Below are 12,062 nucleotides of genomic sequence, written 5' to 3'. Positions count from 1 at the left end.
GAAGAGGATTGGGTTAGGGAACATTTAAACCAATTGGACACGCAGAAGTTCATGTGACCTGATGGGATGCAGCCATGAGTCCTGAGGGAGCAGCTAATGCCATTGCAAGGCCACTCTCAATTGTTCTTGAAGAGTCTTGGCAATCAGGGGAGGCTACTGCAGACTGTAAGAGAGCAAATGTCACTCATCTTCAGGAAGGACAAGAAGGAAGATGCAGGGAACTATAGGCTTGGTCAGCTTCACCTAGATCCGCAGGAAGGTGATGGAGCAAATCCTCCTCCTGGGAACCATTTCCAAGCATGCAAGACAAGAAGGTGATTGGAAGTAGTCAGCATGGATTTACAAGGGGAAAATTGTGCCTCACCCTTCCAGTAGTCTTCTATGATGAAATGACTAGCTTGGAGGATGAAGAGGCAGCAGTGGATGTGTATTTTTACACTTTCAACACTGTCTCCCATAACATTCTCATAGACAAACTGATGACTAAATAAATGGGCAGTGAGGTGGACTTAAAACTGCATGTATGACTGGGCCCAGAGGGTTGTGATCAGCAGCACAAAGTCCAGCTATAGGCTAACCACTCATGGTGTACCCTAGGAATCAGCACTGAGGCCAATACTGTTTGACATCTTCATTATTGACCTGGATGGTAGGACAGCATGCACGCTCAGTAAGGTTGCAAAACTAGATGCAAAACTAGATGCAAAACTAGATACAAAACTGGGAGGCCTGGGTGATATACCAGATGGTTGCACTGCTACTCTTAGAGACCTCCAGAGGGTGGAGAAATGGGCTGACGGGAATCTCATGAAATTCAACAAAGGGAAATGTAAAGTCCTACCTCTGAGGAGGACCAACTCCAGGCACCAGGACAAGCTGGGGAATGATAGGATGGAAAGCAGCTTTGCGGAAAGGGATCTGGGAGTCCTGGTGAACACCAAGTCTTGGTAAACACCAAGAACACCAAGCCAGCAATGTGCCATTGCTGCAAAGAAGGCCAACAGGCTCCTGGGTTGCACCAGGTTGAGGGAGGAGTTCCTTTTCCTCTGCTCCGCCCTGGGGAGACATATCTGGAGTGCTGGGTCCACTCCCAGGCTCCCCAGTAAAAGAGAGATATGGACATACATATCGGGTCTGGAAAAGAGCCATGAAGATGGTTAGGGACTAGCGCATCTCTCATATGAGGAGAGGCTGAGAAAGCCAGGATTGTTTAGTCTTGAGAAGAGAAGGATCAGGGGAATCTTATCAATGTTTATGAACATCTGCTGTGGGGTAGTAAAGATGACAGAGACAGACTCTTCTCAGTGGTGCCCAGCGAAAAAACAAGGGGCAATGGGCACAAATTGAAATATTGGAAATTCCATTTAAACATACGAAAAAAATTCTTCACTCTGAGGTTGATGAAACACTGGCACAGGTTACCCAGAGGGATTGAGGAGTTTCCATCCTTGGAGATACTCAAACCCCAATTGGACATGGCACTCAGCAACCAACTCTAGCTGTTCCTGCTCTGAGCAGGGTTTGGACTAGATGACCTCCAGCGGTCCCTTCCAGCCTCAACTATTATGTGATTCTGTGATATTTATGTAAAAGCCTTGCTGACATTTGATGTTTTGGGGATGTGAGATTGAAAAGCTGTGAAAAAAATCTCAGCTAAATTTTTGATAATGAAAACTGCACTGTAATGCTATTAATTTAAAACTACCAGAACAATCGCATAGCATGTCTAACACACACAGCACTCACATGGTCTGTCTGATTAATTCCAAAATGTTCATGTAGAAGGCAGATCAGAATTGTTCACCATGATTTGCGTGTCAGATTTGCATGAGGAAAGAAAGTCTTCATACTTGGGGAACTGAAATTTGGCTATATTCTCTGCTGTTTATTAGGTCTTTTTCTATAAAGCCTTGCTGGGTCCTGGTTATAAATATAGCATTTTAGTGTTCTGCAGAAGAGCAGACTGCTTCTGCATCATTTAGTCTTACAATCTCTATGCATTTTAAATCATATCTGTAGCCTAATTTAGGCAGTTTTCTTATGAAATATAACAGTATTTAAAAGCTGAGGGTACTGATGAAACTGCTTTGGAGTTTTTGCTTGTCATTTTGTTTTGTTGCTTTATTTTGATGCTTTTACTTTTCATCTTTCTCTGTCTCCCACTGCAATAAGCAGACTTGTCATTCTTAAGAACTCTGTGGTATTGCTACATTAGCTGAAAAAGGATGAAGGACAAACTAGGCATGAAAAAACTAGGCAGAAAAATAAAGGGAAGTTGCAAAGGATGGGAGAAGAACAAAGGAGGGGAAGTTTGGTGAGAGCTGTGGGATTTGTTACATGAAGTAACCAAAGCCTTTAAAAATAAAGGGCAGAATTAATTCTACCTGACTTCAGGCGTTCTCAGCTTCAATATCTCAGCTTTCCTGGGTTGCCTTAATAGTGGAGAAAGATAAGCTCTTGTACAGTGTAATTCACCTGGGCTGTTAAAATTGTCTGGTTGGAGGTGGGATGGCTTGTGCCATAGAAATGCCTCTTTCTCTCTACTGACAATACAAGGCCTAGTGGATGAGCTCAAAGGTAAATGTGTACATTTACTGAATCAACCTAAATTCTCTAGCACTATTTTGAACACCTAAAGGTAAGAAAATGAAGCCGAACAGCAGAAGTAGTCTGGACAATTCGTACCTGCCAAAACTGGTGGTGCCCCAGAGCACCTGAAACACAAATTGCCCAGTATATTTATTTTGCATGTTTAGTGCTGTTTTTCCTTTCTGTTCTCCATAGCGGTGTTTGGGTCTGAAATGCAGAGAGTATACGTAGGGTCTGGTTGTTCAGCTTGGGTTTGGGACTGTAAAGGTGACATCTCCTCCTGAGGTTGCCTGGCTGCCCTTAGTGGCCACCTGGGTCCTTCCTTCCTCAGATGCTCTGGAATTACTTGCTGGAACTTGATGGTGGCTGCAAAATTCCAGGCATGGGCAGATATGCAAATCTTATCTGATGTGTTGCTCCTTTCCATGAGCGCGGCTCTGCCATTTTGGGGCAGATGTGGTCCTTGTCCTCAGGATACCTTTTCTTATGAATTTTCTGGGCAAGGAAGCCACAATCCCTGGTATTATTGCAAATGCCAGAATGACAAGAAAGATGGTCAAGATTCCTGAAAAGTCTAGATGATAGCCTACAACTGCTATAGTGAGTATGATGTGTCCCTTGGGAGCTGAAATCTGCAGTGAGCTAGAAATACCTCTGCTGGTCATATAGCAGCATTTTAGCTTGGAGGATTCATCCAAACAAGGCACCATACAAGTGAAGAGGTAATCTGATGTGTGAAGCTGTGCAGAGAGAAAAGACAGCAGACTTGTTAATCCAAATTAACTTCTTGAAAAAAGCATCACTTTGGAATAGCTTTTTTTTTCAGCTCCAGAGGAATAATTAATAGTGGATAAAATAACAAGGAATTCAGAAGAAGTCGTGAAAAGTGGCTTTCTGCAAAATCCCTAAAGGCATTCTGAAAGAAACTTTCCCATTGTGTCCCAATAGCAATTCTCTGATTACTTCTTAATAGCTGATCAGCCAGTCATGAATTCACTACTGATGCACAATGAAAAATAATATGATTTCAACATAAATAATTTATAAGCACCAGCCATCACTGGCAATACAGGTGTAGTTAAAAATTATTCCTACCTTCAATTTAAGAAGGGACAGGCATAATGAAATTAATTCTGTAAAAATGAGATGTCCTCTGTAAATTCAGGATTATATAAATGAATTTTATGACAAGTCTTTAGTAAATTCCAGAATTCATAAAGTTCTAGAGAAGTTTTGTTGGTTTTCAATCTATTTATCTGTTTATGAAGTAAATTGTAGCCCAGAGCTCTTGTGATTCTCTATGTTATTTAGGTTAACATTTTTAAATTATCTGTAGCCATCCAAGTAGTGCATTTCATATATCAATACATTAGGTGCTATAAAATACTAATATAAACACTTACCACTATAAACTACAGCATTTTTTCATGCTACATAACAGCAAAACCTTTTTTTTACATTGTTCCATGTTAGATATTTAGACATTAATATCTGCATTAGAAAATCACAGTATACCTTACATGTTACAGAGCAGTTCATAACATTAAAGTGGAATTATTTGTATTAGAGTGATAGTGATACAATAATTAAATAATTTGTAAATGGCATATAAATTCATAGGCAAGTACTGCTCCAAATATTTATGACTGTCTACCATGCCCAAAGCTCTATTTTTTTCTAAATGGTAAAATATGAGTTGATGAAATACTGCTTTGCAAATATATGCTCTTGACATTCAATGAACTGGAGGATCCTGCTTCATTAAATTGAGTCTGCTATTGCTTACTCCAAAAATATCTAAATCTACAGCTATTCCTCCAAAATCCCACGAGGCAGACGGCAGTAACCATCCACCTGGATGCTTTCCAGTCTCGTAGGATCTCATTAGCTGCTGAGTGCACAAGACACAATTCTGTTCCTTTTACCCACGTTCCTGCTCTGAAATAACAAGTCTGACCCCAGCCCTGATTGTCTCCTTGACCAGGGCCAAAATGGGCAATACTACTGTGTTGCTCCTCTGAACTCAGCCTCTGGTCATGGTCTTGCCTTGCTCTTTGGTCTGGTGTGTGACTCCATACCTGGCTCCAAACACAGTTTTAGCCTTCAGTTCCTGTAATCAATAACTGTGATTGATAATTGTTGTGATCAGATGACCTCATTAGTGTTACCCATATTGGTTTTCTTATTTCTACCAATGAACTGAAAACATCTGCTAGGTGGTGGCTGGGGAGGCAGGTACAACAAAGTGCATCTTCAGGGACCTGAGGGTTCTGTAAGGAAAGATGTAAAGCTTTAAAAATCATTAAAACAAAACCTATTTCCTATTTGAACATTGGTACCTTAATAAAAGGCACCTTAGGCATAATGAAGATGGGAGACCAGCTTCTCAGGAAATAAAAATGTGTGTGGCCTCCTGCATTTTAATTCACTGGCTTCAGCTAATTAACTGCTTGAACTGTTTATGTGCATAAATATGTTCTTTAGCCTCAGTAGGTTACTTATCGCTGTGTATCTTTTTTTTATTTTTTTTTATTTTGTTTTTTTTTTTTCCTTCAGAGTGTTCTGGAAAAAAATTTGAAGCGCAGGCAGTGACAGGTGATTGTGGGCCTAATCTTTGTGCATTACTTGGCAATTAAAACAATGAAGCTGGCTTGTAGACTGTAAAATGTTGTTCATTTGTTGCTTTGGGCTTGGTGGGATACTGTCAAGTGTTGGGATAGGTGTCTGTACACTCCAGGGAATCTGTGGGAAAAGCAGGTATTGAAAGTCCCACATAGCTATTTGAAGAGGATTAAAAATCCTCCAGGATTAAGGCTCCTCCATGGGTTTGGGAGCTTAGGGTGGCACCTTCCCTCTTAGGCAGTGGTCTCCCACTGACACAGGTACACACATCTGGCACAGGTGGCAGGATACCAATAGTTTTAAAGTGGAGTTTTAAATTTGTTTCATCAGAGGTTCAGGGTAGGCAGGAGGCAGAGCATGGATCAGCAAAGGAGAGAGTTACACATCATTGCTCTGGTCCTTCGAAACGCTTCTGCATAGATCCTGAACGGAACAGCTCGGCATCTTTCACTGATGTCTAGATTTGCTTCCTGCTTTGATTTTTCATCCTTTGATTTTTCATCCTGTTAGTGTGCATCCATCAGTGGTACATCTGTATGCAGCCTTTGTTTAATGGGATTATTGCCCTGGAACAGTATAATTGAAGTTCTTTTCTTCCTTAGTATGAGCATGTGTATTTTATATGCCACCTCTGCATTAGTTATGTTTGCTGGGAGTACACAACCATTAAGTGGGTCACTTGGAGCAGGAATGCACTTCACCTCACTATGTAATGTCATGTCATCCAGCCACGCTTATCATCATTCCCTCTTCTCTCCCACATCGGCTGTTTTGATGCATTTGCTTTCATGGGTAGGAGATAGCACTTACTACTCTGCTCCAATCTTCCTGTCTACCAAGAGACATTATATATTACTCTGTGTTATTTCTTATCTTGACAGATTGGTTTCTTCCTGTTGGAAACAGAAATTTCTGCTTGCAACCCTGAGAACTGCAGCTTGACATTGCTTCTGTTTCTGTTCCCTCCTCCTTTCCACGGGAGCCTGGTGTGCTTCAAAAGTTCCTCCGCTCGACAGGTGGCCACTGTGTAATTTTAGGGGAAAATTTTAGGTTTGCAGGCTGTGTATCCCTTTCTTAACATCATGATTATGACATGCTTTTAGAACACTTTTCAAGGCTCTAGACCTTGCATTTAATCTGTACTTTGCATTCAGAATAATCCCTGTCAAGCACAGGTGGCATTTTGCAGGTGCCATAAATGAAATGTACAGTGGTGAAAAATGAACAAGGCAAACTCTAATTTAAGGTATCTCCAGTAAAGTCCCAAAGACATTTTGGGTAGGAAGAATGTAATGTTGGGAGGGTTTTTTAAAGGCAAAGGATGAAGCAGCTGTGAAGATGAGACTACCTGCTTGTTCTTGCTCTTCCGTTGCTCTATCATTCCTTATCCTGCACTTAACCAACAACAGACCACTCCTGGTGAAGGCTTTTCTGTTCCCATCAGAGTCAATCTGAGAGGCAGGAGATCAGCCTGTCTTCATTAAGACAGCACCCAGCCCAGAACCCTCAGCAGAGGAAGACCATAAAGAGCACCAGCCTGAGCATCTAGCAAGGATTTCCTGGACTACAGCTCAAACTGACTTTATATCAAAGATGAAGATAGCAGATGAACATAGAGAGTTAGATTTTTCTCTGTTCATGGTGGATCTTACTAGAGGCCATGCAAGCATTATAAAGGGCCTAACCAGGTAGGATTGCTCAGCCTGAAGGAAGAAGAAAGCCATGTACAGCAAATGTGGAGCCACCTCTCTTTGATGGCCTGCATATTTCCTGGATAAAGCAATATACAGAATAATTGTAATAATAAGGGACCATCTCCCTTACAAGGAGAGGCTGAGGGACTTGGGTCTTTTTAGTCTAGAGAAGAGAAGGCTGAGGGGGGATCTGATCAATGCTTATAAATATTTAAAGGGTGGGTGTCAAGAGGAGGGGGGCGGTCTTTTTTCAGTGGTGTCCAGGGACAGGACAAAAGGAAATGGGCACAAACTTGAATATAAGAAGTTCCACCTAAACATGAGGAGGAACTTCTTTACTTTGAGGGTGGCAGAGCACTGAAATAGGCTGCCCAGGGAGGTGGTGGAGTCTCCTTCCCTGGAGACATTCAAAACCCACCTGGATGAGTTCCTGTGCAACCTGCTCTAGGTGGACCTGTTTTGGCAGGGGGGTTGGACTAGATGATCTCCAGAGGTCCCTTCCAACACCATGTGATTCTGTGATTCTGTAATAAAGTTGGTCTCAGGTCCCTAAGTTAATGAACTTCATGGAACTTCAAAGAAGAAGCACAGGTTGCAGGAAAACGGGAAACTCAGGCAGGATCTCAATGGCCAGGGACCTACTTGCAGTCATAGTATCATCAAACAGAATTCTGTTTATTAAAGGATGGTCAGGCCTTGCAAGCAGAAAAACTCAATTTTTCACTTAGCACATGGTGTAAAAAGGACCAAAAGGAGACAAAATTATTACGGGTAAGAAATTTCTGACTCTGCTGACTTCATCAATGCGCTTATTAGTACCTTTTCAATTATTAATGGCTCTGACTGCTGCAGTTATTACTGATCCATATTAATCCTCCAAGGAACAGGAGATGACAACACGGAGTCATGATGACCTTGTCTTTCCATATGCTGTGGCTGGTCAGGAATTTTCCAATGAAACAGCTGTTCACTGGAAAGTGTGAATTCTCCAAAATCTGCCTTTTTATTGGAAATGTACATATTTCATCGATTTCTGTTGAGAAAGTCTTTTTGGATCTAACATGGCGTTCCTATAGCTAAAATTCATGATGAGTGTTTGCCTTGAGGAAATTAGATAAGTAAATCCTCCTTTTTCATAGTAATTCGTAGAAAGTGAAAGAGAGGAGACTGAGGAGCACCTAGCACAGACTGTGTTCTGGGCTGACCCACCTTCAGTATCAATTTTGCCAATGCTGGCCTCATACAATGAAAATAGAAAGATCTCATCCTCGTGAGAATATAAAAATTCATGGGATTGCTTGTTTTTCTGCAATGGGAGCTAAAAAAGAGTAGCAGATAAAGACTATAACCCCAAACCTTAACAAACAATAGGGAAGTGCTATCAGCTTTTGTCATATTTTTCTCATGAGTATTTCACACATTTGATAAGAGTCACAGCTGGATGAGGAGGAAACTTCAGAGATCAACCCTCAGACACTAGCAGTTCAACCAAATATTGAATTAAGTCTATTTTATTCTGGAACCAACAGGTTATTCTTTTCAAGATACTTTAAAATACATCTTTGTCATCTGGTTAAACTTTTTCTTCACAAAGTCCCACCAAGCTCTAGTAAACCTAGAACAATACATAGTTCTCCTGTGTGCATTGAAATGCTTTATAGCATTTTGGCAGAAAGAATTTTTGCCTTTCCTTTTCATTTTCCATACTCCTGCCTAAGTCAGTGCTCTTTCTGCATATTCAACAGGGCAATGGTTCTGTGTACCAAAGAATTAGATGTATGTGATTGATTTTTATATTGAAATGTACACATTATCTAGCTGGGAAAGTCTACTGGTAGGTAATGTACCCTCTAAGCTAACAGATCCAAGAAGATACTAACTGTGGCTTTGTTATCCTCAAAATTTCTACTCATGGTTGCCTGCGAGATGAGCAGTGGTCTTTGATAGGTTCCAGAGGAACAGAAAAGTTGTTTCTGGTGTGAGATGCAAAGATCAGGAACAGCAACTAAATGGCCAGAGGCAAGAAAGTGCTACAAAAGGAAGATGAGTGGGATATTAGACTAATTAGACTGAAAAAAATAGAAGAAAATTCAGAATAGAAAATGAGTGAAAATAAAAAGAGAAAACTGAAATCTGTTTTTCTAGACTGAAAGATGTCAGACATCATAATCATCGTTATTATCAATTATCATTGTCATTATTGTTATTATTGCTGTTGTTTCTTTTTCAATAATAGCAATAATAGTACTAACAACAGTGTGAGGACCTAGGACAAAAATCTCATAAAAACTTGGAGAGGCCTCTAAAGGAGGAACAGAAGTCTGTCCAAGATTTATCCATTCCGATTGTTGGGTAAGATGTGTCACATTTTCAATTCAAATTTTAGGGCGTAATTAGTATTTGTGCAGTGATGTTGGAGGTGGGTGTTATCTGAATGAAGTAGAACTAGAGCTGACAAAATAAAAGTGAGAATTTTTCAAAAAAGAATTATCTGCTTTTTAAACCTGCCCCCAAACTATCAGAATTAATAATTTCCACAGATTTCAAATAAAGAGAAGGAAGGGGACACTCCCTTTCCTCTTGCTAATTAAACATCTCCATGTAATTATAATCGCTCTAAAAGAGCCCTGTGTTTTACAGTTTTGGTGTGTCAGTCAACCTGACTTCCAACGAATCAAAACATTGTGATCAGATAAAGTACAGGTTTAAAATTGGGCTGCTTAGAAATTACAACTGGCTACTGCTCAGTGGCCCTAAAAACCTCATCACTAATCTGCTAATGAGCAAAAATGAACTAGGTCCAATGTTGCTAGGGTAGAAACACATTATATATGAAGTTCCTTGAGGCTTTGCTGCAGCAGTTACCCTCAGAGAGGGGAGCCACTCAAGGTGTTTATTTTTTCTGGTGCAAGTGGGATCTTCAGGGTGGAAATGCTTTATCTGCATTCCCAGCTCAACAGCAGAGGTCCTCAAGGGGGATGCTCACATCCCAAAATGCTCCCTCTGCTCCCCAGAACAACATAGCTCTTTGGGAAGGGGTGTTCATGGCCTGAAAAAAAAGCCACAGAGAAGTCTGAGGGTCGGTCTGGAGTGAATCCCCTCCCAGACACATCAGGGAGACAGTGAAAGGATTGAGCTGAAGGCAAAAACATAACTTGCTTTTTGCTTTTTGGGAGTAGGAGAAGATGAGTTGCCCTCATTTTGAATTTAGACACTATTCAGAATGTATTTTTAATTTAATTTAAGCAGGATTTAGAAAGTCAAGTTCCTAAATCCCTTAAATAACTCGGATTTGAATTAAATAGCAAATGACTGCAACAAGGGTGGTAGGAAGGAAACATGATACCTACTTCTGCTCAGAGGAGCATCCTTTCATGGAAAGGATAAGGGAGTCAAAATCCCTTAAAGACTACTGTTGAACTCATGGCAACTTAGGAGAGCTAAAAAAAAAAAGAATAAGGATTTGCAATAGAGCTATGTAAGAAAAAAATCCGGAGCAGCTGAAACAAAATGGGTGCTTAGTCCTTAAAGTCAGGATGTCATCACATTGAGCAGGTCCTTCCTTTTAACTCTCACAGGACACTGCTTTTGCTATTCACTCATGTTTCTTCAATTCTCTTTTATTCCCAGTCAATGGAATTGAATAAGGCTCTATTGCATGATTGGTCACAACTATGTTTTCTGAACGTTAAGTACAGGGAAATTTCCTGGACTTCCAGGTTTTGTTTGTATTCCTTTTTTTACAGCTGCATATCCACATGGGAAAGCACTTCCAGTGCTGGGATCCACATTGCAAGAGGCATGTACAAGTGATCCTTCCTTATTAGAGAAAACTTTAGCAAGGTGAGTTGGTTTAGTAATAATTTTCTGGAGAAGCAACAAATAACCCTAAGCAATAGAGATTTTTTTCCTTTAATTCCTTTCACCCTCATAGTTTCTAATGTATTAGTCGAAAAGAAAGAAAGGAAAGAAAGAAAGGAAGGAAGGAAGGAAGAAAGGAAGGAAGGAAGGAAGAAAAAGAAAGAAAGAAAGAAAAAGAAAGAGAAAGAAAGAAAGCAAGCAAAAGAAAGCAAGAAAGAAAGAAGGAAAAAGAAAGAGAGAGGAAGGAAGGAAGGAAGCAAAGAGAAAGAGAGGGGAAGAAAGACAGAAAGGGAGAGAGGAAGGAAGCAAGGAAGGAAGGGATGAAAAGTGTCGTTTTCCTTGATTCATGTGAGTTTCAGATCACACTGAACTTTTCACAGAGATGGTGTGAGGGTAGAATGGATTTTTAGTAGTGAAGCAACTTGTCTGGGTAAGGTCTTTCCTTCTTAGTACCATTTAGCACCACTACTTTCAGGTGAAAGATTCTAAGGAGAGAAAAAATGGGCTATGGGAAAATACGCTATGCCATTCCTTAGATGCAATATTCATGTGAATTATTTTAAATCTTCATTTGCAGGATCTCAAACAATCTCAGGCAATCTTAGCTGCTTCTCTGAAGGAAATTGTAATTATAAGCTCATGCTTTTTGTCTGCCTGCCTGCCAGTCTGTCTCTTGCCTGTGCCATTCCTCCCACTCTAGACAGTAAACTGGTGGTAGATTTTAGCTAAGTTGAGGGAGAAGTGGAGAACAGAGAAGTAACACAGTTCCTGCGAGCTCTGTAAACCAGACTTATGGGCACATAAGCAAGACCACAGAAAGAACCACCTCTCTATTATCAGGTAACAAAACAGTCCAGGAAGACGGCAGAGCTTATCAATGGCCCAGTTTTGAGATGGCCTTCAGTGGGCGCTCGCAGTTACGATGAGTCTACGAGAAACCAACATCCTTGAGCTCAGTGCTCAACAGCTTTTGTTTATATATCCTCCTTCAATTGCTTTATCACAAGAAAAAGGTAATGCACAGTGCTGATACTGTACCTCTGTACTATTGATGACAGTGACTGGTATCAGTATTTTATTCTGAATTCCTGCTCTGTCTCATACTCTTTCTCCCTTCCTCTTCTTTCTGCTCAACAGCACACACATGTTCACACACAGAGACACCCCACAAAGGTCTTGGCAGGGTTTAGTTGAAAGCTTTTGCAGGGAGCAAAAGTCTGGGTGGATATTTCAGCAATGGGCTGGGGCTCAACAGGTTGAGATTTAATTCTCCATGCTCTTCATTTTCTGGGCTTC

This window comes from Numenius arquata, chromosome 2 (genome assembly GCF_964106895.1).
Source record: "Numenius arquata chromosome 2, bNumArq3.hap1.1, whole genome shotgun sequence".
NCBI lineage: Eukaryota > Metazoa > Chordata > Aves > Charadriiformes > Scolopacidae > Numenius > Numenius arquata.
This window is presented reverse-complemented; position numbering follows the sequence as displayed.